The sequence below is a fragment of the Macaca nemestrina genome, chromosome 7 (genome assembly GCF_043159975.1).
Source record: "Macaca nemestrina isolate mMacNem1 chromosome 7, mMacNem.hap1, whole genome shotgun sequence".
NCBI classification, from domain to species: Eukaryota; Metazoa; Chordata; class Mammalia; order Primates; family Cercopithecidae; genus Macaca; species Macaca nemestrina.
This window is the reverse complement of record NC_092131.1, coordinates 100933026-100960629: the sequence shown is the minus strand read 5'-3', so window position 1 is coordinate 100960629 and position 27604 is coordinate 100933026. Positions and strand designations below refer to the sequence as shown.

General features: G+C 41.0%; 1 protein-coding gene and 1 pseudogene across 3 annotated transcripts in view; one reads left to right on the top strand and one right to left on the bottom strand.

The window, feature by feature from the left end:
* The first annotated feature begins 1472 nt into the window (after positions 1-1472).
* The window catches only part of LOC105488293 (BLM RecQ like helicase), a 107545-nt gene continuing 81413 nt past the window's right edge, over positions 1473-27604 (top strand). The window contains exons 1-2 of one of the 3 annotated variants that reach the window (XM_071100661.1): positions 1473-1585; positions 6844-6953. The gene's annotated coding sequence lies outside the window, so the exon portion shown is untranslated. The remainder of the gene's footprint in view (positions 1586-6843; positions 6954-27604) is intronic. The other 2 variants (XM_071100662.1, XM_071100660.1) reach the window with 2 other exon arrangements.
* On the bottom strand, positions 15039-15783 carry LOC105488291 (rho-related GTP-binding protein RhoG-like; annotated as a pseudogene).

Here is a 27604-nt window from a genome sequence, read left to right as displayed (position 1 = left end):
TGAATAAAGCTGCTATAAGTCTTTTGGTGAACAAAGGCATTCATTTTTGGGGGTAAATATCTAGAAATGGGATTTCTGGGGTATAGGGTAGGAGTAAATTTAATTTTGGTAGAGACTGATGTTTCCAAAGTGGTTGTACCATTTTACACTTCCATCAACACTGTATGAGAGTCCCATTTCTGCATCTTTGCAACTAAGGGAATTGTCAGTTTTTTCATTTCAGTTATTCTATGGAGTGTTTAATAGCATCATATTTTGGTTTCAATTTACAATAGAAGATTTTCAGGAGGGTGGTAACTTGAACAGATTTTTACATTTTAGAAAAGTCTTTCTGCGTATTACGTGGAGAATGATTATTTGTATACCAAATTTCACAGCAGCATTATTCACAATAGCCAAAAGGTGGGAATAACCAAGCATCCATTTATATGGATGAATGGATAAACAAAATGTAGTATACATGTATAATGGAATATTATTCAGCCTCAAGAAGGAAGAAATTCTGATACATGCTACGACATAGATGCTCTTTGAAGACATAATGCTAAGTGAAATAACCCAATCAAAAAAGAGCAATTATTGTATGATTCAATTTATATGCGGTACCTAGCATTTACAGATAGAAAGTGCAATATTGGCTATCAGGGGTTGTGAGAAGCGGATAATGGGGAGATACTGTGTAATAGGCAGATTTTCTATTTGGGATAATGAAAAAGTTCTGGAGATGGATAGTGGTGATGGTTTCACAACAATGTGAATGTACTTAATGCCACTGAACTGTACACTTTAAAATGGTGAATTTTATGTTAGATACATTTTACCACACACACAAAGAGGAGGGAGGGCGGGAGGGAAGGAGAGAAGGAAGGAAGTAGAGAGGGGAAACGAGAGGAAGAAAGGAAAGAAAGTAAGATCTGGCACCACAGGGCCCACATTTCCGCGTGTCAGCAATAGGCTGAAACAGAAGCATGGCTTCTCACGTGTCCCTGGAGGCATCTGAGCGTGCGCTCCCTTTCCCGGTTCAATGACAATTTGCACCTGCTCGTGTAGAGGGGTACGGGTGAAGAGACCAGCATTATTAAGGGGATGGAGAGGCAAGACCGCCAAAACCTCGCAGAGACACACCGTCGGAACCAAGAGACGGGGGTGAAGACGCCTGGCTTGGCCTGTGGGAACTGGCAAGTCTCAGCTCTCAGACGCCCGAGCTTTTCAACCCCGCCACAGCCGGGTTCTAGCTTCCTACTTCCTTTAAAGCCTTCACTGACTCTAAAACACCAAAAACAAAGACCCAATTAGCGCCGGAAGCCCGGGATGTAACCGTAGTCACCTGACCCTCCCGTCCGGACTCTGATTGGGGTTTGGAGATACGTTCCCCTCCCGGCGCCGCACGGCGACCCCGCCCCAGCAGCCTGAGGGGCGGGAACAGATGTGGGGGTACGACAGTATTGGTCGGTTTCCCCAGAAAGCAGCCAATCGGAATAGGCAGACTTCCGGCGCGAAGTGAGCGAGATCTCTGCGCGGCAGCCGTGGTCGCGCCGCGGGGAGTTTGGATCCTGGTTCCGCCCGCTTGGAGTCTGCGTGCGAGGTGAGTGCCGCGCGCGTAACTACGGGTAGATCTGCGCTGACCTAGCCCTGCTCTGGTTGTCCGGCACGGAGCTGGAGGCCGCACGAGTTCTTCCGTTTCCTGCACTGGTTCGCCTCGCCCCGCTGAGTCATCTAGTCTGGCGAACATCCTGGGAGGACAGCAGATACATAATACGTTCCCAGATGGGAAAACAGAGGCCCAGGGCAGGGGCGAACTCTGCCAAGGTCTCCCGGGGCGTCGGAGGCCGAGCATGGGCTAGGACCCGGCATGTTCTTGCCCATGTACTCCAGTGCCTAACATGATGCCCCGCACGGGGTAATCCCAGCCCAGACCTCTGGCACTATTACCTCCGTGTCCCTCCTGAGGAACAACGAAAACACTTTGTACTTTTTCTATGGCCTTCCATAATCACGAACTGGGCTACTCTTGTTTTTGAGTGTCTACTGTGTGCCGTGTTCCTGGCACCCATGATCTTACAACTGTAGCTTCACGATATCCCAGCAAAGCGAAGTGATTAAGAATACCGCATCAGATTGCTTGGGTTCGAATTCTAGCTCCTTCACGCTTAGCTGTGTCTACTGCACGTTACTGAAACACTAAGTGTCTTGGTTTTCGTCTATCATGGGGGAAATGGTCTCTTCTACTTCCTGGCGTTTTTGTTAGGATTAAACGACTTAATGTATGCAATAATAAATGCTTCGAAGACTACCTGTTACATAGTACACAGTAAGGGTTCTGTTATTATTACCCAGAGAAGCGGATGAAATTGTCCTCATTTTAGACACGGAGAATCTGAAGCATAAAGAGGTTGTCTCTGTACAGAAAGAGCATTTGGCAATTAAGTGCTAGAGATACAGAATTTGAACTAAGAGCGCCTGATTTTAAATCATGTCCCACAACATCAGGCTTTCTCCATAATCCCAGTACTTTGGGAGACAGGCAAGCGGATCACCTGAGGCCAGGAATTAGAGACTTGCCTGACCAACATGATGAAGCCCCCTCTCTGCAGTAAATACAAAAATTATCTGGGCGTGGTGGTGTGCGCCTGTAGTTCTAGCTACTGCGGAGGCTGAGGCACGAGAATCGCTTGAACCCAGGAGGCCGCAGTTAGCCAAGATTGCACCACTGCACTCCAGCCTGGGTGACAGAGTGAGATTCCTTCGTCAATCATTCTGAAATGTTTTATGCCTTTAAAAGAGAGGGAATAGGGCCCAATTTAACTTTTTAAATTTGATTAGTGGGTACATGGGTGTAATTCTATTTTCTGTATCTTCATGTAAGAAATATTAAAAATTAAAAGATATATATATCTTTTAATTTACATATTTTTTTCTAAGATAAAAAATGGATAGAATAAAAGAGGTCCAAGATAATCGTAGAATAATCCTAGGACTTCAGTGCTGAAAGGCCGTGAGGGTCTCCATTACCTGTAGGATAAAATGTAAACTCCTTAGCATGATACTTGAGGCTTTTGAACATTCTGTTTCTCTAACACATACTATTCTACCTCAGCCTTTGTACCACTCATAGACTAGTCTTCTTCACAACCTCAGTCCTGTCTGTAAAGTTCCACTTGTCCTTCAAGATCCAATTCAGTGTTCTTTGAAAAGCTTCTCTATCTTTTGCCTGTTTTTCCTTAATCTGTGAAGCCATAGTCTTTTAAGAAAAGACTTGATTGTCGGACTTATCTCATTGCTTTGTAATTATTTGTTGACATGTCTATTTTCTGCTAGTCTATAAGCTCCTTGAAGGCAGTAATGACTTGCCCATCTCTGTACCTCAATGCCTACCATGACTGGCACAGAGTAGTCACTGTAGATGTTAGCTGAATGAAAAATACAAGTCGAAGACCGAGAGTGAAAGTTCTTGGAGTTATGACATACCGATTTTGTTCTCTGGAATGACAGGGAACTATTGAGTTTACTTTGTTTAAAAGTTCCTGTATTTTATTGAAACATATTCTCAATGTCAAGAAAAATATTCCAGTCATAATATTATCTTTCAAACACTTGAACTATTTTTATTTTCCATGAGTCCTTTCCAAATTTCAGCTATAAAATTAGTTATACAGATTTAGCTATACAGATTTCTTAGGTAGCTATAGCCTTAATGTATTCATAACTTAGTGTTTTTCTTTTTTCTTTCTTTTTTAACCTGACACTTGAGGAATTTTTTTTTTCTTTTCTTTTTTAAGACAGGGCTCACTGCAGCTCCAACCTCCCGGGCTCAAGTGATCCTCCCACCTCAGCTGGGAGTACAGGGGTGTACCACCACACCTGGCTAATTTTTGTATTTATTGTAGAGATGGGCTTTTGATTTTTTGTAGAGATAGGGTTTCGCCATGTTGTCCAGGCTGATCTCGAACTCATAGGCTCAAGCAGTTTGCCCACTTTGGCCTCTCAAAGTGCTGGGATTACAGGTGTGAGCCACCACGCCTGGCCTGCTTTTTTCAATATTAAATCATTTCTTGGCTGGGCGCGGTAGCTCATGCCTGTGATCCCAGCACTTTGGGAAGCCAAGGTAAGGGATTGCTTGAGCCCGGGAGTTCAAGACCAGCCTGGGCAACGTGGCAAAACTCCATGTCTACCAAAAAATAAAATAAAAATCTGAACAAATTATTTCTTTTAACAAATCAGTCTTCATGCTTGTCATTTATCTTGTAAATTTTCGCAATATTCCTCTCTCTTTGGCTTAATAGGTATGAAATGATGCTCCATGTTATTAATTATTAGAAAAATTTGACAATTTTTTCATAAGTTTACTTAGTGTATATATATTCTGGTGAGCTGTTGTGTTTATATTCCCTGAACATTTGTTCATTGGAACTGGATATTCTTTATATGTTTTTAATACTAATTCTTTATCTGTTATTTGTTGCTAATTTTTCCTGTTTTTTTTTTTTTTTTTGAGATGGAGTCTCATTCTGTTGCTCAGGCTGGAGTTCTGTGGCATGATCTCAGCTCCCTACAACCTCTGTCTCCTGGGTTCAAGCAGTTCTCCTGCCTCAGCCTCCTGGGTAACTGGGATTATGGGCACACGCTACCGCGCCCAGCTGATTTTTATATTTTTGGTACAGATGGGGTTTCACCAAGTCAGGCTGGTCTCAAACTCCTGACCTCAGGTGATCTACCCACCTTGGCCTCCCAAAGTGCTGGAATTACAGGCATGAGCCACTGTGCCCAGCCTAATTTTTTTTAAATATATTTTTATTGGCCGGGCGGTGGCTCACGCCTGTAATCCCAGCACTTTGGGAGGCCTAGGCAGGCGGATCATGAAGTCAGGAGTTCAAGACCAGTGTGGCCAACATGGTGAAACCCCATCTCTACTAAAAACGTAAAAGTCAGCTGAGCATGGGGGCACACACCTGTAATCCCAGCTACTCAGGAGGCTGAGACAGGATAATCACTTGAACCCAGGAGGAAGAGATTGCAGTGAGCCGAGATTGCACCACTGCACTCCAGCCTGGCGACAGAGTGAGACTCCATTTCAAAAAAAAAAAAAAAAAATTTATTATGAGACCAAGATACATTTGTACAAATATACATAATTTGGCTGGAAACCAAGAGTTACAGTGGCTCACACCTGTAATCCCAGCACTTCAGGAGGCTGAGGCAGGTGGATCAATTAAGGGCAGGAGTTCGAGACCAGCCTGGCCAACATGGTGAAACCCCATCTCTACTAAAATACAAAAATTAACCGGCCATGGTGGCCCATGTCTGTAATCCCAGCTACTTGGGAGGCAGAGGCACGAGAATCGTTTGAACCTGGGCAGTGGAGGTTGCAGTGAGCCTAGATCACGATCATGCCATTGCACTCCAGCCTGGGCAACAGAGTGAGAATCTGTCTCAAAAAAATAAAATTTAAAAAAAAAAAACTTACATAATTTAAAGAATAGTTACAAAGAAATTATGAAGTTTAGTTATGCATAAAAATTATATTGTATCCATAGTAAACGTGAAGACTCAGTATAAAATTACAGTTATACATAATCATCATCTAGATCAAGAAAGAAATAGAGTATTACCAGGATCCCAGGACCCCAGAAGTGTATCTTTCTCTTCATACCTCCTCCCTATGTTAGGGATAACTATTGTCCCAATTATTTATTTATTTATTTTGAGATGGAGTTTTGCTCCTGTTGCCCAGGCTGGAGTGCAGTGGCATGATCTTGGCTCACTGCAACCTTCACCTCCTGGGTTCAAGTGATTCTTCTGCCTCAGCCTCCTGAGTAGCTTGGATTACAGGCGCCTACCACCATACCCGGCTAATTTTTTCTATTTTTAGTAGAGACGGGGTTACACCCTGTTGGCCAGGCTGGTCTCAAACTCCTGACCTTTGGTAATCCGCCCGCCTCAGCCTCCCAAAGTAGTGGAATTACAGGCATGAGCCACCGCGCCAGGCCCTATTGTCCCAATTTTTATGATAATGCTTTTCTTGTCTTCGTAGTTTGCCCTGATCTATGCATCTGTAAATAATACAGTTCAGTTTTGCATGGTTTTGAGCTCTATAAATGGGATGATACTATATGTATTCTACTGAGTCTTTCTAGTTTGCATCATTATGTTTGTGAGATTCTTCCATGTTGTAGATATAGTTTTTCTTTTCTTTTTTTTTTTTAATAGTAATTTTGGCTGGGATGGTAGCTCACTTCTGTAACCCCAGCACTTTGGGAGGCTGAGGAAGAAAGATCTCTTGAGGCCGGGAGTTCAAGACCAGCCTGGCAACGACAGGAGACTTATCTCTACAAAAAGTTTAAAAAAATTTGTCGAGCATTATGGCATGCACCTGTAGTTCCAGATTCTCCAGAGGCTGAGACAGGAGAATCACTTGAGCCTAGGAGTTGGAGGCTGCAGTGAACTATAATTTTGCCACTGCACTCTAGCCTGGGTGACAGAGCGATACCTTGTCTCTAAAAAAATTTGTAATTGTTTTTCTTAACCTCTTAACAGAGTTTTACATGTATAGTACCACATAGCCACAGTGTTGTATGGCAGATCTCTAGAATGCATTACTGAAACTTTATACTTTTTGATTAACAACTTCCCATTTCCTGAAAGCCCCTACGCTGGTGACCACTGTGCCCCTCCTTGCTTCTATGAGTTTGCCTATTTTAGATACCTCATTGCAGTGGAATCTTGCAGTATTTGTCCTGTGACTGGTTTATTTCACTTTGCATAATGGCTTCAAGGTCCATCTCATGTTGCAGGATTTTTTTTTAAATTTATTATTTAATTTAATTGTATTTTATTATTTTTCAGACAGGGTCTTGCTCAGCTATACAGGGTGGAGTGCAGTAGAATGATCATAGCTCACTGCAGCCTTGAACTCCTGGGCTCAAGTGATCCTTCTGCCTCAGCCTCCCAAGAAGGTGAGACTACAGGAGTGCACCACCATGCCTGGCTAACTTTTTTGTTTTTTGTAGATTCTGGGTCTCGCTATATTGCCTAGGCTGGTCTTGAACTCCTGGGCTCAAGCAATACTCCTGCCTTGGCCTCCCAAAGTGCTGGAATTCAAGCATGAGCCACTGCATCTAGTCGATTTGTTTCTTTTTAAAGGCTGAATATTTCATTTTATGTGTATACCACTGTAAAGAAAACTCCATTTCCTCTGTACTCTGTACCCATATAATAATTCTTCACTTCTGTCACCAAATGTGTGGTGTTTTTTCCCCCACAATAGTTCAGTTCTTTAGCAGACACTGGGTGTCCTACATTTAGCTCAGTTCTGACTCTAACTGCCAGGAGTTAGTGCAGACCCCATATGTTAACTCCTCCCTGTCCACCCCCATTCCAGACCCCTCACTTCACACTACAATCACAAGTGGTAAGTCCTCCACATTCAGCTCACAGAACAGTTTCCTTACTAGATTATCAGCTTATTATAAACAACTCAGAAGCAGCCAGCTGCAAGAAATACACAGGACAAGGTATGTGGGAAGGGGTGTGGCACTTCCATGCCTTCCCCAGGCACACCAGCCTCCCACCATCTCTACATGTTCTCACCAACCCAGAAGCTCCCTAAGCCCTAGCCTTCTGGATTTTTATGTAGGCCTCCTTACCTAGACATGACTGATTAAATAATTGGCCATTGGTGATTAAGTCACTCTCCAGCCCCTTTGTCCTCCACAGAGGAAGTTTTGTTTTGTTTTTTGAGAAGGAGTCTCACTCTGTCACCCAGGCTGGAGTGCAGTGGTGTGATCTTGGCTCACTGCAACCTCTACCTGCTGGGTTCAAGAGATTCTCATGTCTCAGCTTCCTGAGTAGCTGGGATTATAGGCGTGCACCATCATGCCTGGCTAATTTTTGTATTTTTAGTAGAGATAGGGTTTTGCCATGCTGGCCAGGATGGTCTGGAACTCCTGACCTCAGGTGATCTCCCTGCCTCGGCCTCCCTAAGTGCTGGGATTACAGGCGTAAGCCACCATGCCCGGCCCCTAGAGGAAGTTTTTATTGAATTAATTACAAACTGATAGGTCAAAGAGTGTGTATGTTTTACCTTACTATGTAATACTAAATTGTTTTCAAAAGTGCTTGCACTCCTACCAGTGTGTTAGATTTTCCATTGCTCTGCATGCTGGCTAATGCTTTATATTATATATATTTTTATTTTCCAATCTGGTATATTCACGTATAGTAGTATTTTTCTGGTAGCTTTAATTTCTCTGATTGTTAGTGAAGATGAGTACCTTGATGTGTTTATGGGCTATTTCCTCTTTTTTACAGTCCCTTTTTAAGTTTTCTGTCTTCTCTATTGAGTTGTCTTTGTTTTATGTAGTATAAACATATTTATATATAGTTATCTACATTTTTATATGTACATACATACACATATGTATAGCAAATATCTTCTACTTTGGCTTTTTAAATGGATTTAACATAATTTTAGTCAGTGATTTTTTTCATTTTTACATTTCTTTAAATTGACATAATTGTACCCCAATAATTTATGGGGTTCATAGTGATATTTTGATACATATACTGTATAATGATCAGATCAGGGTAATTAGCATATCTGTCATCTTAAAACATTTATCATTTCTTTGTGTTGGGAGCATTCAATATCCTCCTCCTAGCTATTTGAAACTGTGTAGTACATTATTGTTAACTGTCATCCTGTAGTGCTACAGAACACCAGAACTTATTCTTCCCATCTAGCTGTAATTTTGTATTTTTTTTTTTTTTTGAGACGGAGTTTCACTCTTGTTGCCCAGACTGGAGTGCAATGGTGCGTTCTCGGCTCACTGCAACCTCTGCCTCCTGGGTTCAAGCAATTCTCCTGCCTCAGCCTCCCCAGTAGCTGGGATTATAGGCATGTGCCACCACCCCTGGCTAATTTTGCATTTTTAGTAGAGACAGGGTTTCTCCATGTTGGTCAGGCTGGTCTCGAACTCCTGACTTCAGATCATCCACCCACCTTGGCCTCCCAAAGTGCTGGGATTACAGGCATGAGCCACCACACCCAACCAATTTTGTATTCTTTAACAAGTCTCCCCCTATGCCTTTCCCTCTACCCTTCCCAGCTTCTAGTGCCCTCTGTTCTACATTTTACTTCTATGAGAGCAACAATTTTTAGGTTCCACATATGAGTGAGAACATGTGGTGTTTAACTTTCTGCTCTTTATTCCACCTAAAATAATGTCTTCAGGTTCCATATTGCTGTGAATAACAGGATTTTATTCTTTTTTATGGCTGAATAGTATTCCGTTGTGTATATGTACTATTTTTTTTTTTTTTTAATTCATTCAGCGCTTGTTGAACACCTTGGTTGATTCCATATCTTGGCTATTGTGAATAGTGCTGCAGTAAGCATGGGGGTGCAAATGTCTCTTTGATATACTGACATCTTTTCCTTTGGATAAGTGCTCAGTAGTGGGATCACTGCATCATATGGTAGGTCTATTTGTAGTTATTTGAGGAACTTCCATACTATTCTCCATAGTGGCTGTACTAGTTTATATTCCCACCAGCAGTGGAAGTGTAAGAGTTCTCTTTTCTCTGCATCCTCACCAGCATCTGTTATTTTCTGTCTTTTTGATAATAGCTATTTTAACTGGGGTAGGATGAGACTTCATTGTGGTTTGTTTGTTTGTTTTTTGTTTTTTTAATTTCTAAAATTTTTTGTAGAGACAGAGTCTTGCTGTGTTGCCCAGGCTGGTCCTGAACTCCTGGTCTCAAGCAGTCCTCCTGCCTCAGCCTCCTGAAGTGCTAGGATTCAACGCATGAGCCACTGTGCCTGGCCCTAATTGTGTTTTTGATTTGCACTATTTTTTTTTAACATCTTTTATTGTGAATTGTTGTATGTTATATTTCATAGACATAACTTGTACATGAATGAGCTAATATAGTAGGCCTGAAACTGGTACCTTCAGAAAAGCCTGCTTGCACAATTGGTCCCTGGCTGTGTCTGGGAACTTGGCTTTCGAACCCTTTCCTACACTGATCAGGTTGTTTTGCCCACTGTAGCTGCTAATACCTGTTTTCCTTGTGGGAGTCTGAAATTTTGGTGGGAGGAAGGTGCCTAAGTGACCAGTCCTCAATAAAACCCCTAGATTCAGAGTCTCTACCCAGCTTCTTTGGGGCAGAAACAGTGCACACGCATAGCTGCATTTTCACTGAGAGAGCGTGCACTTTCTCAAGAGTTGGAGAGCATGGGAAGCCTGCACATGAATTCCTACAGACACTACCTGATGTGTTTTTTTTCCCTTGCTGATCTGGCTGTGTATCCTTAAAGTGTTTATGATATAATAAATGTTAGCTGTGAGTACAACTGTACGCTGAGTCCCATGAGTTCTTCTAGCAAAGTATTGAACTTAGCTATTAAGTTCCTCTAGGAAAAAAAAAGCTGGAATTTGGATTAGAAATGCATTAAGTTATAGATGAATTTGGGGAGAATTAGCATCTCAATATTGTCTTCCAATGTGAATATGGTTCATATGATTGTTTCCTCCCTCCTTGACTTCTCTTAACAACTTACAATTTTCTTTTCTTTTCTTTGAGACAGGGTCTTGCTGTCTCTCCTAGGCTAGAGTAAGTGGTGCAATCATAGCTTACTGGAGCCTCGACCTCCTAGGCTCAGGTGATCCTTCCACCTCAGCCTCCTAAGTAGCTAGGACCATAGGCACATGCCACCATGACAAACAAATTTTTGTATTTTTGTAGAGACAGGGTTTTGCTGTGTTGCCCAGGCTGCTCTCAAACTCCTGGACTCTAGTGATCCTCCCACCTTGGCCTCCCAAAGTGCTGGGATTATAGGCATGAGCCACTGTGCCCAGCCCAATTTTCTGAATAGATATCATGGACATAATTTGTTAGATGTATTTTTGGGTATATAATATTTAAAAAAATTTTTTTTGTTTTTTGAGACAGTGTCTCACTTTGTCGCCCGGACTGAAGTGCAGTGGCGTGATCTCAGCTCACTGCAACCACCACCTTCCAGGCTCAAGTGATTCTCCTGCCTCAGCCTCCCGGGTAGCTGGGATTACAGGCATGTGCCACTACTGCCACCACGCTCAGCTAATTTTTGTGTGTTTTTTTTTTTTTTTTTTTTTGAGACGGAGTCTTGCTCTGTCACCCAGTCTGGAGTGCAGTGGCCGGATCTCAGCTCACTGCAAGCTCCGCCTCCCAGGTTTACGCCATTCTCCTGCCTCAGCCTCCCGAGTAGCTGGGACTACAGGCGCCTGCCACCTCGCCCGGCTAAGTTTTTGTATTTTTAGTAGAGACGGGGTTTCACTGTGTTAGCCAGGATGGTCTCGATCTCCTGACCTCGTGATCCGCCCGTCTCGGCCTCCCAAAGTGCTGGGATTACAGGCTTGAGCCACCGCGCCTGGCCTAATTTTTGTGTTTGTAGTAGAGACAGGGTTTACCATGTTGGCCAGGCTGGTCTCAAACTCCTGACCTCAAATGACCCACCCACTTTGGCCTCCCAAAATGCTGAGATTACAGGCATGAGCCACCACACCCGGCTGGGTATTTAAATTTTTGATGTCATCGTAAATAAGTTTTCTGACATTTTATTTTTTGTTTATTGGTGTTATAGAAAAACAATTTATTTTTGTATATTGACCTTGTCTCCAGCAGTCTTCCTAAACTCACTGTATTAGTTTTCTACAGCTGCTGTGATAAATTACCATAAACTTAGTGGCTTAAAACAACATAGAGGCTGGGAACATTGGCTCATGCCTGTAATCCCAGCACTTTGGGAGGCCAAGGTGGGAGTATCACTGGAGCCCAGAAGTTCGAGACCGGCCTGGGCAACACAGTGAGTCACCGTCTCTATTTAAAAATAACAACACAAGGTGGCTCATGCCTGTAATCCCAGCACTTTGAGAGGCTGAGGCAGGCAGATCACCTGAGGTCAGGAGTTTGAGACTAGCCTGGCCAACATGGCGAAACTCCATCCCTACTAAAAATACAAAATGAGCCAGGCATGGTGGTGCGCGCTTGTAATCCCAGCTGTTCAGGAGGCTGATGCAGGAGAATCGCTTGAGCACAGGAGACGGAGGTTGCAGTTTGCCGAGATCGTGCCACTGTACTCCAGCCTGGGCAACAAGAGTGAAACTCAGTTTCAAAATAAATAAGATAAATAAAAACAACAACAACATAGATTTATTATCTTACAGTTGTGTAGTTCAGAAGTCTGAATGGGTTTCATTGGGCTAAAGTCAAGGTGTTGGCAGGCTGAGTTCCTTTCTGGAGGCTCAAGGGCAGAATCCATTTCCTTCCCCTTTTCAGCTTTTAGAGACTATTCGTATTCCTTGACTCCTGGCTTTCCTCCTCCATTATCAAAGCCAGCAACTTTGAGTCCTCCTCAAGTTGCCATCTTTCTGATCTGTCATCTTATTTTGTCTTCCACTTAAAAAGACACTTGTGATTACATTGGGTCCATCTGGTTAGTCCAGGATAATCTTCCTATTTTAAGGTCAGCTTATGAGCAGTCTTAATTCCATATGACAGTAATTCACCTTTGTCATGTAACCAAGCATATTCACAACATCCAAGGATCAGGATATAGACATCTTTGGATGGGTGTGGGAGACGGGAATAGTGGTGGTGGTCACATTATTCTGCCTCCTGCACTCACTTAAGATTTTTTTTTTTTTTGAGACAGAGTCTTGCTATATCGCCCAGGCTGGAGTGCAGTGGCATTATCTTGGCTCATTGCAACTTCCGCCTCCCGGGTTCAAGCGATTCTCCTGCCTCAACCTCCCAAGTAGCTGGGACTACAGGCATGCGCCATCATGCCCACCTAAGTTTTTTTTTGTGTATGTGTTTTTAGTAGAGATGGGGTTTCACTATGGGACCAGGCTTATCTCGAACTACTGACCTCATGATCCACCCACCTTGGCCTCCCAAAGTGCTGGGATTACAGGCTTGAGCCACCGCTTCTGGCCAAGAATTTTAATAATTTAATCTGAAGAGTCTTTTAGATGTTCCACACACAAAATTATAGCCTTTGTGAATATTAATGATTTTACATCTTTCCAGTTAACATGCCTTTTATTTATTGTTCATGCTCTACTGCTCTGGCTTGTACTTCCAGTGTATATCAGGTAAAAGTGGTAATAGTGGCATTCTGGAATTGTCCCTGATCTAAAAAGAAAAGCTTCCTACATTTCACCTTACTGTATTCTCTCTGTGAGGTTGTAGAAGTTCCTTTCTATTCCTGTTTGATAAGAGTTGTGTTTTTTTTGTTTTTTGTTTTTTTTTTGAGATGGAGTCTTGCTCTGTCACCCAGGCTGGAGTGCTGTGGCACAATCTCAGCCCACTGCCACCTCCGCCTCCTGGGTTCAAGTGATTCTCTTGTCTCAGCCTCCCAAGTAGCTAAGACTAGAGGCTGCGCCACTGTGCCCAGCTAATTTTTGTATTTTAGGTAGAGACGGGGGTTTCACCATATTGGCCAGACTGGTCTCGAACTCCTGACCTCGTGATTTGCCCATCTCAGCCTCCCAAAGTGCTGGGATTACAGGCATGAGCCACCACACCTGGCATGATAAGAGTTTTCATTGTGAATAGATTTCACTGTGAATGGATGTTTGATCTTATCATATGCTTATTCTGGACTTCTTGAGACAATGATATGATTGTTCAGCTTTAATGTTGTGGTGAGTTATATCAATTCATTTTTAAATGTTCAACCACTTCTGAGTCATTTTTGAGGCAACACAACTTAGTCTTGGTATTTTTTATTTTATTTATTTATTTATCTTTTTAGACAGGGTCTCACTGTTACCCAGGCTGGAATGCAGTGGCGTGACTTAAGCTCACTGCAGCTGCGATCTCCCAAGTCATCCTCCCATCTCAGCCTCCCAAGTAGCTGGGACTATAGGCAAGTGTCACCATGCCCAGTTAATTTTTATAAATTTTTGTAGAGATGAGATTTAATCACACTGCCCAGTCTGGTCTCAAAATCCTGAGCTCAAGCAATCCTCCTGCCTCGGCCTCCAAAAGTGCTGGGATTACAGGTGTGAGTCACCATGCCCATGGCTCTTGGTTTATTTTATACATGGCTAGATTTATTTTGCTAACATATTGTTTGGGACTTTTGCGTCTACATTTATGGATAAGAATTAGCCTGGAATTTTTCACTGATGAGCTGTCCTTGCAGGACTCAGTATCAGAGTTATGCTGGCCTCATAGAATGAGTTGGGGAGTTGTTTCTTTCTGTATTTTGGAATAGTTTATGTAAAATTGGAGTATTTTACTGCTATAAGTGCTCAGAAGAACTCACCTGCGACACTCTCTGGTCTTGATGCTTTGTAGGTGGATTTTTGACCATCAATAGGACTTCTTTAATGGCTATAAGGCTATTAGGTTTTCTGTTTATTTTTGAGTGAGTTTTGATAAGGTAATTTTTAAGGAATGTGTCCATCTCATCTAAATTTTAAAATGTATTGATGCAAAGTTGTTCATAACAGCCTAATGTTATCTTTTAATGTCTATGGCATAGGTAGTTAAATCTCATCTTTCAATCTCTTCTTTTTTTTTTTCCACTGGAGACAGGAGGTTTTATTGATGCTGATGGGGGTAGGAAAGGCCCCCAGAAGCATGGGGGCTGAGTCAGTCAGCAAATGCATAAGGCCTGGGCACAGAGGAGCAGGTTAGGGCACATTCACCTTCTCAGGATTCTGTGGCTCCCTCATTGGAGAAGGGAGAGAGCATCTTGGGGGTGCAATTCCAAGAGCAGCCAGGGCAGAGGTTAGAGATGGCTGAGAGCCCCTAACCTGAGGAGGCACCACAATAGGCAAGCAACAACTGTGTGGAAAGCTGGATGAACTGGTCAGCAGCGGAAAATGGGAGGCGGCACTGGGTTGGCCTCTTGGGGAGGGGTCCAACCTTGGCTTGGATGAGTTCCTGAGAATACCCAGTGTTCCCAACCAGAGGGGGGCAGAGCCCAAAGCTCCTTTCTCTGCAGGCCTCCTTAAGGGAAAAAGGCGCTCAGAGAAAAAAGCATTCAGGGAGCCCCCTGGAAAGGGCTGCCAGAATTAGTCCTTAAGGCACAGCTGGGGTGGACAAGGCACCAAGGTGCAACTGGTGGGGGAGGGCAGGGGCAGCCTCCAAGCCAAGTGCCAGGGTCACAAGAGGACGCAGGACCGCCCACACTTGATCGGCGTGGGGTTGAGCACAGCCGGGACAGCCTCGGCGAGCACTTCCTTGACACCATCCTGTTGCAGGGCTGAGCATTCAAGGTAGCGCACAGCGTGGATCTGCTTGACCAGTACCTGGCCCTGCTGCGGTGTGATGGGTGCCTGGCCCTGCTCCTTGAGGCGCCGTAGGGTGTAAGGCTGGGCTCTCAGGTCCTTCTTGGTGCCCACCAGCAGGATGGGTACATCAGGGCAGTGGTGGCACACCTCTGGAAGCCACTTGTGCCGCACCTTCTCATGGGAAGGCGGACTGGCAATGGAGAAACAGATGACGAAGACGTTGGTCTGAGGGTAGGAGAGTGTGGCGGCGGTCCCACAGGTTCAGGTTCACTGTGCGCTTGTCAACTGCGCTCTGCGCGCTGTAATTGTCGAACACGGTGGGGATGTACTCTTTGGGGAAAGCGTTAGTTGTGTAGCAGATGAGCAGGCACGTCTTGCCCACAGCTCCATCACCCACCACCACGCACTTGATGCTCTGCATCGTGGATGCAGTTGCTGTAGTGGAGGCAGTGCCTCCTCTCTCTTCCGGACCGCTCTTGGCTGCAGTGACCTGGTGCCCTCCCCAAGCGACTCCGGGCTCGAGCTCAGTCTCTTCTTTTTATGTCTTTTCACAGAACAAACTTGGTTTATTGATCCTCTCTATTCTATATCTATTATTTTTCACTCTTAAATTTTTTAAAAATCTATTTATTTATTTATTTTGAGACCAGTTTATGAAACTGGCTAATTTTTGTATTTTTGGTAGAGATGGGGTTTCACCATTTTGCCAAGGCTGGTCTTGAACTCCTGGGCTCAAGCGATCCACCTGCCTTGGCCTCCCAAAGTGCTGGGATTACAGGCATGAGCCACTGCGCCTGAGCCTCTTATCTTTACAACTTCCTCCTTTCTATTTTCATCAGGCTTATTTTTTCAGTTTCTTTTCTAGTAATTAGGATCATCCATTTTCTTTTTCTTTTTTTTTTTTTTTTTTTGAGACGGAGCCTCATTCTGTCGCCCAAGCTGGAGTGCAATAGCCGGATCTTGGCTCACTGCAAGCTCCGCCTCCCGGGTTCACGCCATTCTCCTGCCTCGGCTTCCCGAGTAGCTGGGACTACAGGCGCCCGCCACCACGCCCGGCTAATTTTTTTGTATTTTTAGTACAGACGGGGTTTTCCCGTGTTAGCCAGGATGGTCTCGATCTCTTGACCTCGTGATCCGCCCGTCTCGGCCTCCCAAAGTGCTGGGATTATAGGTGTGAGCCACTGCGCCCGGCCTGGATCATCCATTTTCTTGTAACTACTTCTTTAGTTGCATGTTACGTATTTTTATGTGTAGACTTACATTATTCAGTTAAAAATATATTTGAATACTCATTATGATATCTTACTTGACCGATGGCTTATTCACAAGTATATTTCTTTATTTTCAATGCAAAGGGATTTTCTAGATCTCATTTATTTTGAAGTTTTAAAAATCTACAGGAAAAAAAACCCTACAGAAAAGTTGAAGAATTAGTGTAGTATATCATCTTCCCAAGCAAACAATTTACATTCATAAAAATAGTTCATATATTAGGTCACAAGGAAGACATTAGTAATTTCATAAAGTAGAAATATTATAATTATGATCACCATGCAACAAAACTAGAAATTAAAAATGAAATTTATAAAAAAGCAGAAAGGCCCTTCCATCTGGAAAACTGAAAACAACTATTGGAAAATAGAAACTGAAATAAAGGATTTCTGAAACTTAACGAAATGAAAACACAGCATATCAGATTCTTAAAAAAAAGGTAAGGCACTAATCAGGGGAAAATTTATAATCTTCAGTACATATTATAAATGAAGAAAGGGAAATAAGTAAATTCCAAACTTAGAAAGTTAGAAAAAGAAAAACAAGTAAATCAAAGGAAAGCACAAGAGAATAAATAATAAAGATAAAAAGAGAAATTAGTAAGAGAACAGAAAAACATCTGATTCAAAAATTAAGTTTTTTTTTGTTTTTTGAGACGGGGTCTCGCTCTGTCGCCCAGGCTGGAGTGCAGTTGCCGGATCTCAGCTCACTGCAAGCTCCGCCTCCCGGGTTCCCACCATTCTCCTGCATCAGCCTCCCGAGTAGCTGAGACTACAGGCGCCCGCCACCTCGCCTGGCTAGTTTTTTGTATTTTTTAGTAGAGACGGGGTTTCACCGTATTAGCCAGGATGGTCTCGATCTCCTGACCTTGTGATCCGCCCGTCTCGGCCTCCCAAAGTGCTGGGATTACAGATTTGAGCCACTGTGCCCGGCCAATCAAAAATTAAGATTTTTATCTTGGCTGAGCGCCATAGCTCACGCCAGTAATCCCAACACTTTGGGAGGCCGAAGCAGGCAGATCATGAGGTCAGGAGATCAAGACCATTCTGTCTAACATGGTGAAACCCCATCTCTACTAAATACAAAAACTTAGCCGGGCATGGTGGCATGCGCCTGTAATCCCAGCTACTTAGGAGGCTGAGGCAGGAGAATTGCTTGAATCTGGAAGGCAGAGTTTGCAGTGAGCCGAGATCGTGCCACCGCACTCCAGCCTGGGCAACAGAGCGAGACTCTGTCTCAAAAAAAAAAAAGAAAAGATGCGTATCTTGAAGTGTTTAATGAAGCAAATAAATTAACCTAATAGAAATTACAAATATACAGAATAACAAATGATAAGCGGTAAATAACCATTGACAAAGGGTAGTTTTTATAACGATTAATTTACATACCTTTACGTAAACAAATTTGAAAACTAAAATGAAATGGATAATTATGTGTGACAATATAGTTTACCAAAATTGACTCAAGTAGATATTGGAAGTTAAATAGCACAATTTCCATTGAATAAGTTTTTGAAGTTACGAAATAACTATCTCACTGAAAAATAAAAAACATGAAGTCCAAATGGTTTAACAGGAAAATTCTGCTACATTTATGGAGTTCAAATAATCCTAATGCTAAATAAATTGTTTTAGAACATAGAAAAGAAGGAAAACTTCCAAATTATTTATTTTCTAAATGGCTTGGTATTGTAAATGCTGATTTAATTGTCTGTCTCCAGTTGTTGAAGGGCTAAAGTGAAATAAAGTAAAACATCTTAAAACACTTTTTAGTTCTTAGACCCTCTTTTTTTTAAAAGTAGTTTTATTGATATAGACTGCACACATTTAAAGTATATAATTTGTGCAGTTTTGACATACATACATCATCACCATAATCCAGTTAATGAACATATCCATCACTCTCAAAAGCTTTCTGATGCCCATTTAATTCTACCTTCTTTCTCTCTTCTTGCCAGACAACCACTTACCTGGTTTCTGTCACTGTAGAATAATTAGCATGTTCTTGGACTTTTAATAAATGTAATAATACAGTATATATTCTTTTGTTATCTCTTCTTTTACACAGCATAATTATTTTATATCAGTTTTTATGAAGCAAGTATAAAACAAATATTTAACATACAAATTAAAGGGCCGGGCGCGGTGGCTCACACCTGTAATCCCAGCACTTTGGGAGGCCGAGACGGGCGGATCATGAGGTCAAGAGATCGAGACCACCCTGCCTAACACGGTGAAACCCCGCTCTACTGAAAATACAAAAATTAGCCGGGCGCGGTGGCGGGCGCCTGTAGTCCCGGCTACTCTGGGGGCTGAGGAGGAGAATGGCGTGAACTCGGGAGGTGGAGCTTGCAGTAAATGGAGATCGCACCACTGCGCTCCATCCAGCCTGGGCGACAGAGCGAGACTCCGTCTCAAAAAAAAAAAAAAAAAGGTAGCACAAAGAAAATTACAGATGGATATTAGTATATTATATATAAAAATTATGTAAAAGTTCTAAATAAAATACCACCAAACAGAACACAATCCAACACTCTATTACAAAAATATTAGCTCATCACCAAGATGTATACCAGGAATGCAAAGATGGTGTAACATTAGAATCATCAATGTAATTCACCATATTTAGCCTACGGAGAACACTCATATATTTACTTTTATATATGCTGAAAAACCTTTGACAAGATTCAACACCAATATATAGTAAAAACTTAAGAAAGAAAAAAAAACTCTTAAGAAATTATATTATAATCAATACTTCTTTTTTTTTTTTTTTTTTTTTTTTGAGACAGAGTCTCACCCTGTCGCCCAGGCTGAAGTGCAGTAGCATGACCTCAGCTCACTGCAACCTCCACCTCCCAGGTTCAAGCCATTCTCCTGCCTTAACCTCCCAAGTAGCTGGGATTACAGGCGCCCACCACCACTCCTGGCTAATTTTTGTATTTTTAGTAGAAATGGGGTTTCACCATCTTGGCCAGGCTGGTCTCAAACTCCCAACCTCAGGTGATCTGCCCACCTTGGCCTCCCAAAGTGCTGGGATTACAGATGTGAGCCACCATACCTGGCCAATCAATACTTCTTAATGATGGTATTCGCTTGCTCACACACACACACACACACACACACACACACACACACACACACCACATACACAGAGAAAGGGAGAGGGAGAGGGAGGGAGAGAGAGAGAGAAGAGAGAGAGACAGACAGAGACACTTTATTCCTAAATCTTGTATTTTATCTAATAGGAAAATACTGGAGGCATTTTTACTAAGATTGAGAAAAAGGCAGAGATACCAACTCCACTTGTATTTAACCTTGTACTGGGGGCTTAGGCAGTGCAGTTAGATAAATCAATTAGAGGCACAAGATTTGGAAAATAGAAAGTAATATTGTCCCTACTTGCAGGTTATATGGTAGTGTATCTGGAATACTGCAGAAAATCAATAATGAAACTAAAACAAAAAAGGAATTTTATAAGAATATGCAAAAATCAGTGGTCTTCATATAGACAGATAACAAGTTTGAATATATAATGGAGGGTAAAATCCCATTTACAGCAACAAGAAAAAGAGAAAGTATTTAGAAGATTAAAAACATGTAAAACCTAGGTGAAGAAACCTTTAAAACACTTCTGAATAACAAAAGTAGCCTTAAACAAATGAAAAGAATCATTTATTCTAGGATAGGACAACAACAACATAAAAGTGCCAGTTATACCTAAGTTAATATATAAATTTAATGCAATCTCAATATAAATATCAACAGGGTTTTTTTCTGGCACTAGACAAGTTGATTCTAAAGTTCATATAGAAAAATAAACATACAAGAATAGCTAGGAAAACAGAAGAACTACAAAGAGAAAGTGGACTTCCAGATATTGTAACATATTGCAAAGCTTCTATCATGAAAATATTGTGGTATAGACCAATGGTATAGAATAGAAGTCAAGAAGTAGTCTCCTAAACACATAAATTTAGTGTATGATAAAGGTGGTTCTGAAATTATTAGGGCAGAGATGGACTTTTTAATAAATAGTGCTGGGACAACTTGTTAGCCACTTGAAAAAACAAAATTATATCTATACTTTATATCAGATACAGGAATAAACTCCAAATGAACCAGAAATCTAATTTTTTAAAAATTACCTACTAGAAGAATACATAGATGAGTTTTCTATAACCTGAATGTGGGGAAAGGCAATAAAAGAGGGGGGATAAATTGGCTACATTGAGAAGCAAATTCTTGATTACAAAAATGAAAAACACCATAAGCAAATTTAAAAGATAGATGAGAAACTAGGAAAAAATATTTGCAAAATACGTTTTAAAGACCTACTATCCCTAGTCTAAATTGAGAGAAAAAAATACCAAAATTGGATTAAAAAGGCAGAATACATGAGCAGATACAATTTTTTAAAAATATTTAAAAATAGAATAAAGTGTCTCTATTAAATATATGAAGAAAATATTCAATTTCACCTAAAATAGGTAGTATAAATTTAAAGCTGCACTGAAATACCACTTCTCACCTATCAGCTCTGCACTAATTAGAAAGCTTCACAAGAAGCCCCATTGGTGAGGCTGTGAGGAATGCAAACTTGTAAAACCCCCTTTGAGGGAGAATTTGGCAGTCCAGCAGATACACATGCATTTGCCCTTTGACCCAGCCATTCCACATGTAGGAATATTCCCTAAAGATACATTTTCTTTTCTTTCTTTCTTTCTTTTCTTTTCTTTTTTTTTTTTTTTTTTTTGAGACAGGGTCTTGCTCTGTTACCCAAACTGAAATGCAGTAATGTGATCTTGGCTCACTGTAGTCTCAGACTCCCAGGCTCAATTGATTCCACCTTGGCCTCTGGAGTAACTGGGACCACAAGTGCATGCCATCATGCCTTACTAATTTAAAAAAATTTTTTATAGAGACAGAGTCTCACTATGTTGCCCAGGCTGGTCTTGAACTCCTGGACTCAAGCAATCCCGTTGCTGCCTTCCAAATTGCTGGGATGACAGGTGTGAGCCACCATGCCTGGCCTTACGTTTTCAACAGTAGGGAAATATGAATGCACAAAGTTATTTGTTGCAGCATTATTTGTAATTGTAAAATATCGGAGAATACTTCAAATGTCCATACAGGAAATTTGTTGATAAATATCTACACAATGGAGTCCTGTACAGCTGTAAAGAAAAATGAGGAAAATCTTTACAAATGGTTATAGAGTGATTTCTAACATATGAATGGAAAGTGTACATACAGTGTGCTATTTTTTATGTAAGAAAGAAGGGAAAGAGACTAATATCTGCTTATTTTGCAAAAAGAAAAACAGGAAAGATAAATCAGAAATTATTGAAATCGAAAACCCACAGGAGGTAGATGGCAAAGGATGGAGTGGGAAGAACACTTCTCTGTGGGAAAAACAGTCTTTTATGTAGTTGTAACTTTTAGAACTATGTAAATGTTTTATATATTCAAAAATCAAATCCACAAGAACAGTACCAACACAAACTAATCTATTTCAAATGATGAATGTAATCACCCTGAAGGTGAGGTGGGGATGACCAATCAAGTAACTTTTGAATATAGTACTTTAATTATGTGCCCTTAATCTAAAGAAAGAAATGCAACTGCATTTTGAACTCTTTTTAGTAGGTTTGTTTTGTTTTGTTTTTTGTTTTGTTTTGTTTTGTTTTGAGACGGAGTCTCGCTCTGTCGCCCAGGCTGGAGTGCAGTAGCCGGATCTCAGCTCACTGCAAGCTCCGCCTGCCAGGTTTACGCCATTCTCCTGCCTCACCCTCCCGAGTAGCTGGGACTACAGGCGCTCGCCACCTCGCCCGGCTAGTTTTTTGTATTTTTTAGTAGAGACGGGGTGTCACCGGGTTAGCCAGGATGGTCCTGATCTCCTGACCTCGTGATCCGCCCGTCTCGGCCTCCCAAAGTGCTGGGATTACAGGCTTGAGCCACCGCGCCCGGCCTAGGTTTGTTTTTTTAGTGACAGGAGTGTAGCAATTTGAAATTACTTCCTGTAGTTTCAGATTAAATAAATGAATAAATATATGATGGGTTTTTTTCTATGAGTTTTAAGATAGATGGATACATCAATGGATGTATAGATGTAGATACAGAAATAGATAGAAGTGTTTATATTTCCTAGATCTGTCTACTAAAAGGGCCTAGGAGCAATGATATGCAAGTAGCAGATCATATCTAATGGCCAGGTCTTAGATTTTAAATATTTTTCCTCATTAAAATAAATGAAGGCTATTTGGGGAAATGGTGATTCTATGGCTGAAGCAGGGAAAGTATAGGAAGACCATGAATGTTGTGCCAGGTAGTAAGAAAGTGCCTGATGGGAAGGGCAGAGGAACCAATGGGTTAAAGAAGAAAACAAGAGACATTAGAGTATATCTTGAGACAAATGAAAACGAAAACACAACATGCCAAAACTCATGGAATACACTGAAAGCAGTACTAGGAAGGAAATTTATAGCTACAAATGCTTACATTAAAAAAGAAAGATCCGAAATCAACAACTTAACTTTACACTTAAAGGAACTGTAAAAAGAACAAACCAAACCCAAAGCTAGCAGAAACAAGAAAATAATAAATATTAGGGCAGAGATAAACAAAACAAGAATAGAAAAGCAGCAGAGAAATTGACAAAACAGAATTGATTCTTTGAAGTGATAAAAAAATTGATAAAACTTTAGCCAGATGGACTAAGAAAAAATAAGAAAAATTACTGAAATCAGAAGTGAACACGGGGACATTATAACTGATTTACAGAAGTAAAAAGATTTATAAGAGAATACTGTGAGCAAATATATGCCAACAAATTTGATAACATAAAAGAAATGGATAAATTCCTCAAAATACATAACCACCAAGACAGAATCATGAAGAAACAGAAAATCTGAACAGACCTATAACTAGTAAGGAGATTCAGTTAGTAATCAGGAATCACCCAACAAAGAAAAGCTCAGGGCCAGATGGCCTCACTGGTCATTTCTAACCAATATTTAAAGAAGAATTAACCCCAGTTTTCCTCAAACTCTTCCAATTAATGATATATTTGATAAAGGGTTAATACCCAGAATATATTAAGAATTCCTCCTCAGCACTTTGGGAGGCTGCCAAGACAGGAGAATTTCTTGAGCCTAGAAGTTGGAGACCAGCCTAAGCAACATAGTGAAACCCTGTCTGTACAAAAAACTTAAAAATTTGCCAGGTGTGGTGGTACACTGCTGTGGTCCCAGCTACTCAGGAGGCTGAGGTGGGAGGATCACTTGAGCCCAGGAGGTCAAGGCAGCTATTAGCTGGTGCACTCCAGCCTGGGTGACAGAGTGAGACCCTGTCTCCAAAAAAAAAAAAAAAAAAAAAACAAAAAAAAAAAAACAACTCATACAGCTTGACAAATAACCCATTTAGAAAATGGAGAAAGGATTTGAATAGACACTTCCCCAAAGAAGATATACAAATGACCAATAAGCAAATGATGCCCATTATCACTAATCATTAGAGAAAGGCAAATCAAATCCAGGAGATAAGACCTCACACCTGTTAGAATGCCTGTTACAAAACAAAACAACAAAACCAGAAAATAACAAGTGTTGCTGAGGATGTGGAGAAATTAGGATGTGGAAAAATGGGAAGCCCTGTGCATTATTTATAGCAATGTGAAGTGGTGCAACCACTGTGGAAAACAGTATGGTGGTTCCTTAAAAATTAAAAATAAATTACCATATGATTCAGCAATTCTCAAAAATATATTTGTACACCCATGTTCATAACAGCATTATTCACAATAGCTAAAAGGTGGAAGCAACTCTAATGTCCTTGAATGGATAAGCAAATGTGGTATGTATCTACAGTTAGATATTATTCAGCCTTAAAAAGGAAGGAGCAGCCAGGCACAGTGGCTCACACTTGTAATCCCAGCACTTTGGGAGGCCGAGACAGGTGGATCACGAGGTCACAAGTTCAAGACCAGCCTGGCCAACATGGTGAAACCCTGTCTCTACTAAAAATACAAAACAAAAATTATCTGGGCTTGATGGCGGGCACTTGTAATCCCAGCTATTCAGGAGGCTCAGGCAGGAGAATCACTTGAACCTGGGAGGCGGAGGTGGCAGTGAGCCGAGATTGCGCCACTGCACTCCAGCCTGGGCAATAGAGCAAGACTCCACCTCAAAAAATAATAATAATAAAAAAGGAAGGAGCCTCTCATGGTGACTCACACCTGTAATCCCAGCTACTCTGGAGGCAGAGGTAGGAGGATCATTAGAGCTCAGGAGTTTGAGGCTGCAGCGAGCTCTGATCTTGCCACTGCACAAAAAAGGAAGGAAATTCTGACACATGTCTCATAACACAGATGAAGCTTGAGGACATTGTGCTGAGTGAAATAAGCCAGTCCCAAAAAGGCATATACTGTGTGATTCCACTTACAGTGTGAATATAGTATGATTCCCATACTGTATGAGTCAGCTGATGACAAACTTGTTTTTTTGATAATCTGGAAGTGTCTTTATTTCTTGTTGCTTTTTAAATAACAGCTGTATTGTTTTTAAATTAGTATTTGTGATTTTTTTGAGACAGGGTCTTGCTCTGTTGCCCAGGCTAGAGTGTAGTGGTGCAATCACAGCTCACTGCAGCCTTGACCTCCTGATTGAGCTGTTCTCCTACCTCAGCTTCCCAAGTAGCTGGGACAATAGGCATGCACCATCATTCCTGGCTAATCTTTTGTATTTTTGGTAGATGAGGGGTTTCACCATGTTGCCCAGGCTGCTCTCCAACTCCTGGGCTCAAGCGATCCCCCCACCTCAGCCTCCCAAAGGGCTGGGATTACAGGCATGAGCTACTGTGGCCGACCTGAATGACAGGTCTATTGAAGTACATTACACATATAAAATTCACCCATAAACTGTACAATCCAATGGCTTTGAGTATATTCAGTTATGCAGCCATCACCACAATCAATGTTAGAACATTTTCGTCAGCCCACAGAGAAACTTGCATACCCCTTGCCATCATCCCCAAATCCTCTCATCTTTCCCAACCTTAGGCAATCACTAATCTACACTGTATCCATGGATATGCCTATTCTTATACATTTCATATAAATGGAATAATATACTATTTCATCTTTTGTGACTGGATTCTTTCACTTAACATAATGGTTTCAAGGCTCATCATTATTGTAGCATTTATCAGTACTATATTTTTTATATGGCCAAATAATATTTTGTTGATATACACATTTTATTTATCCATTCATCACTTGATGGACATTTGAGTGGTTTCTGAACTTGGCTATTGTGAATAATGCTCCTGTAAACATTTGTGTACAAGTACTTATTTTGAATACCCATTTTTCACTCTTCACGCATATATAGCTAGGGGTGAAATTGCTGGGTTACGTGGTGATACGGTTTGCCTGTGTCCCCACTGAAATCTCATCTTGAATTATGACTCCCATAATCCCCATGTGTCATGGGAAGGACCTCGTGGGAGGTAATTGAACATGGGTTTTTCCCGTGCTGTTCTTGTGAGAGTGAATAAGTCTCACGAGAGCTGGTAGTTTTATAAAGGGCAGTTCCCCTGCACACACTTTCTTGCCTGCCACCATGTAAGATGTGCCTTTGCCCCTCCTTTGCCTTCTGCCATGATGGTGAGGCCTCCCCCGCCATGTGGAACGGAGTCCATTAAACTTCTTTTTCTTTATAAATTACCCACTCTCAGTATTTCTTCATAGCAGTATGAAAATAGACTAGTACACATGGTGACTACGTTTTGCTTTTTGAGGTACTTCCTGACTGTTTTCCAAAGTCGCTGTGCCATTTTAGAATCCTACCAGCAGTGTATGAGGGTTCTGATTTCCCCACATCATTGCCAACACTTACCTGTTGCTGTTATTATAGCTACTTTTTAAAAATAACAACTTTATTGAGATATAATTCATATACCATGAAATTCACCTTTAAAAACCTAGTGTACAATTCACTGCCCTTGATTTGTAAAGGATATTTTTTCTGGGAAAATAATTCTGGGTTATTTTCTATCAGCACTTTGAAGTTATCATTCCACTGTCTTTAGATTTTCATTTTTGCTAAAGAGAAATCAATTTTTTGTCCATATGGTACACAGTGATATATTTTGATGTGGATTTCTTTTTATCTCTGCTTGGAATTTTTTGGCTTTCTCAAATCTGAAGGTTAGTGTCTTTAATTAGTCCTGGAAAAGTCCCAGCTGTTATCTTTTCAAATATTAATTCTTCCCTATTTTCTCTTCTTTCTGGAACCCTGGCTAGATTTATGTTAGACTTTCTTACTCTGTCTTCCATGTCTCTTGACTTCTCATATTTTCCATCTGTTTTCTCTCTCTCTCTCTGTGTGCATCTATTAAGTCAAAAACTATGAAGGGTCTGAAGTTTTACCCTACATTTATCCTACATTTATAGCTATATTTATCTTTAACCACTTTTCTGAAGTTCTAATTATCTATTGTTATGACTGATTTTCTTTGGATTGGTTTGGTATATAATCAGGTTGTCTACATGTAATGATAATCTCATCTCTTCTAGTATTTTCTTTTTTGAATATTTTTGCATTGGCAAGAGCATCCAATATAGGAGTGAAAATGAGAGAACAACATTGTTTTTGCTGTTGTTTTTAATGGATTCACCCCTAGTGTAAAATATATGGTATTTGTTGGTTCCAGATTTTAAATACTTGTAATTTTGTGTTTTAATGTGTTTGTTAGACATGGTTTGAGTTTTATTAGATGCCTTTTCAAAAATGCATTGATAATACATACTGTATGATTCTATATATATGAATCAAGAAGTTTGAGAAACAATGAACGAAGAGAACATATGACATAAAATTCTGTCAAAAATCTTTCTTTGTTTAGAAATTGTGTTTGATGTTTAATTTTATCAGAGAACAGAAAGTTGCTTGCCCTAGTTCCCCAGTTAAGATGAAGTTGAGGTTCATAAATACCTCAACTTCAAAAAATACAAAAATTAGATTTTTTAATTTTTCTTAGTTAGACTCA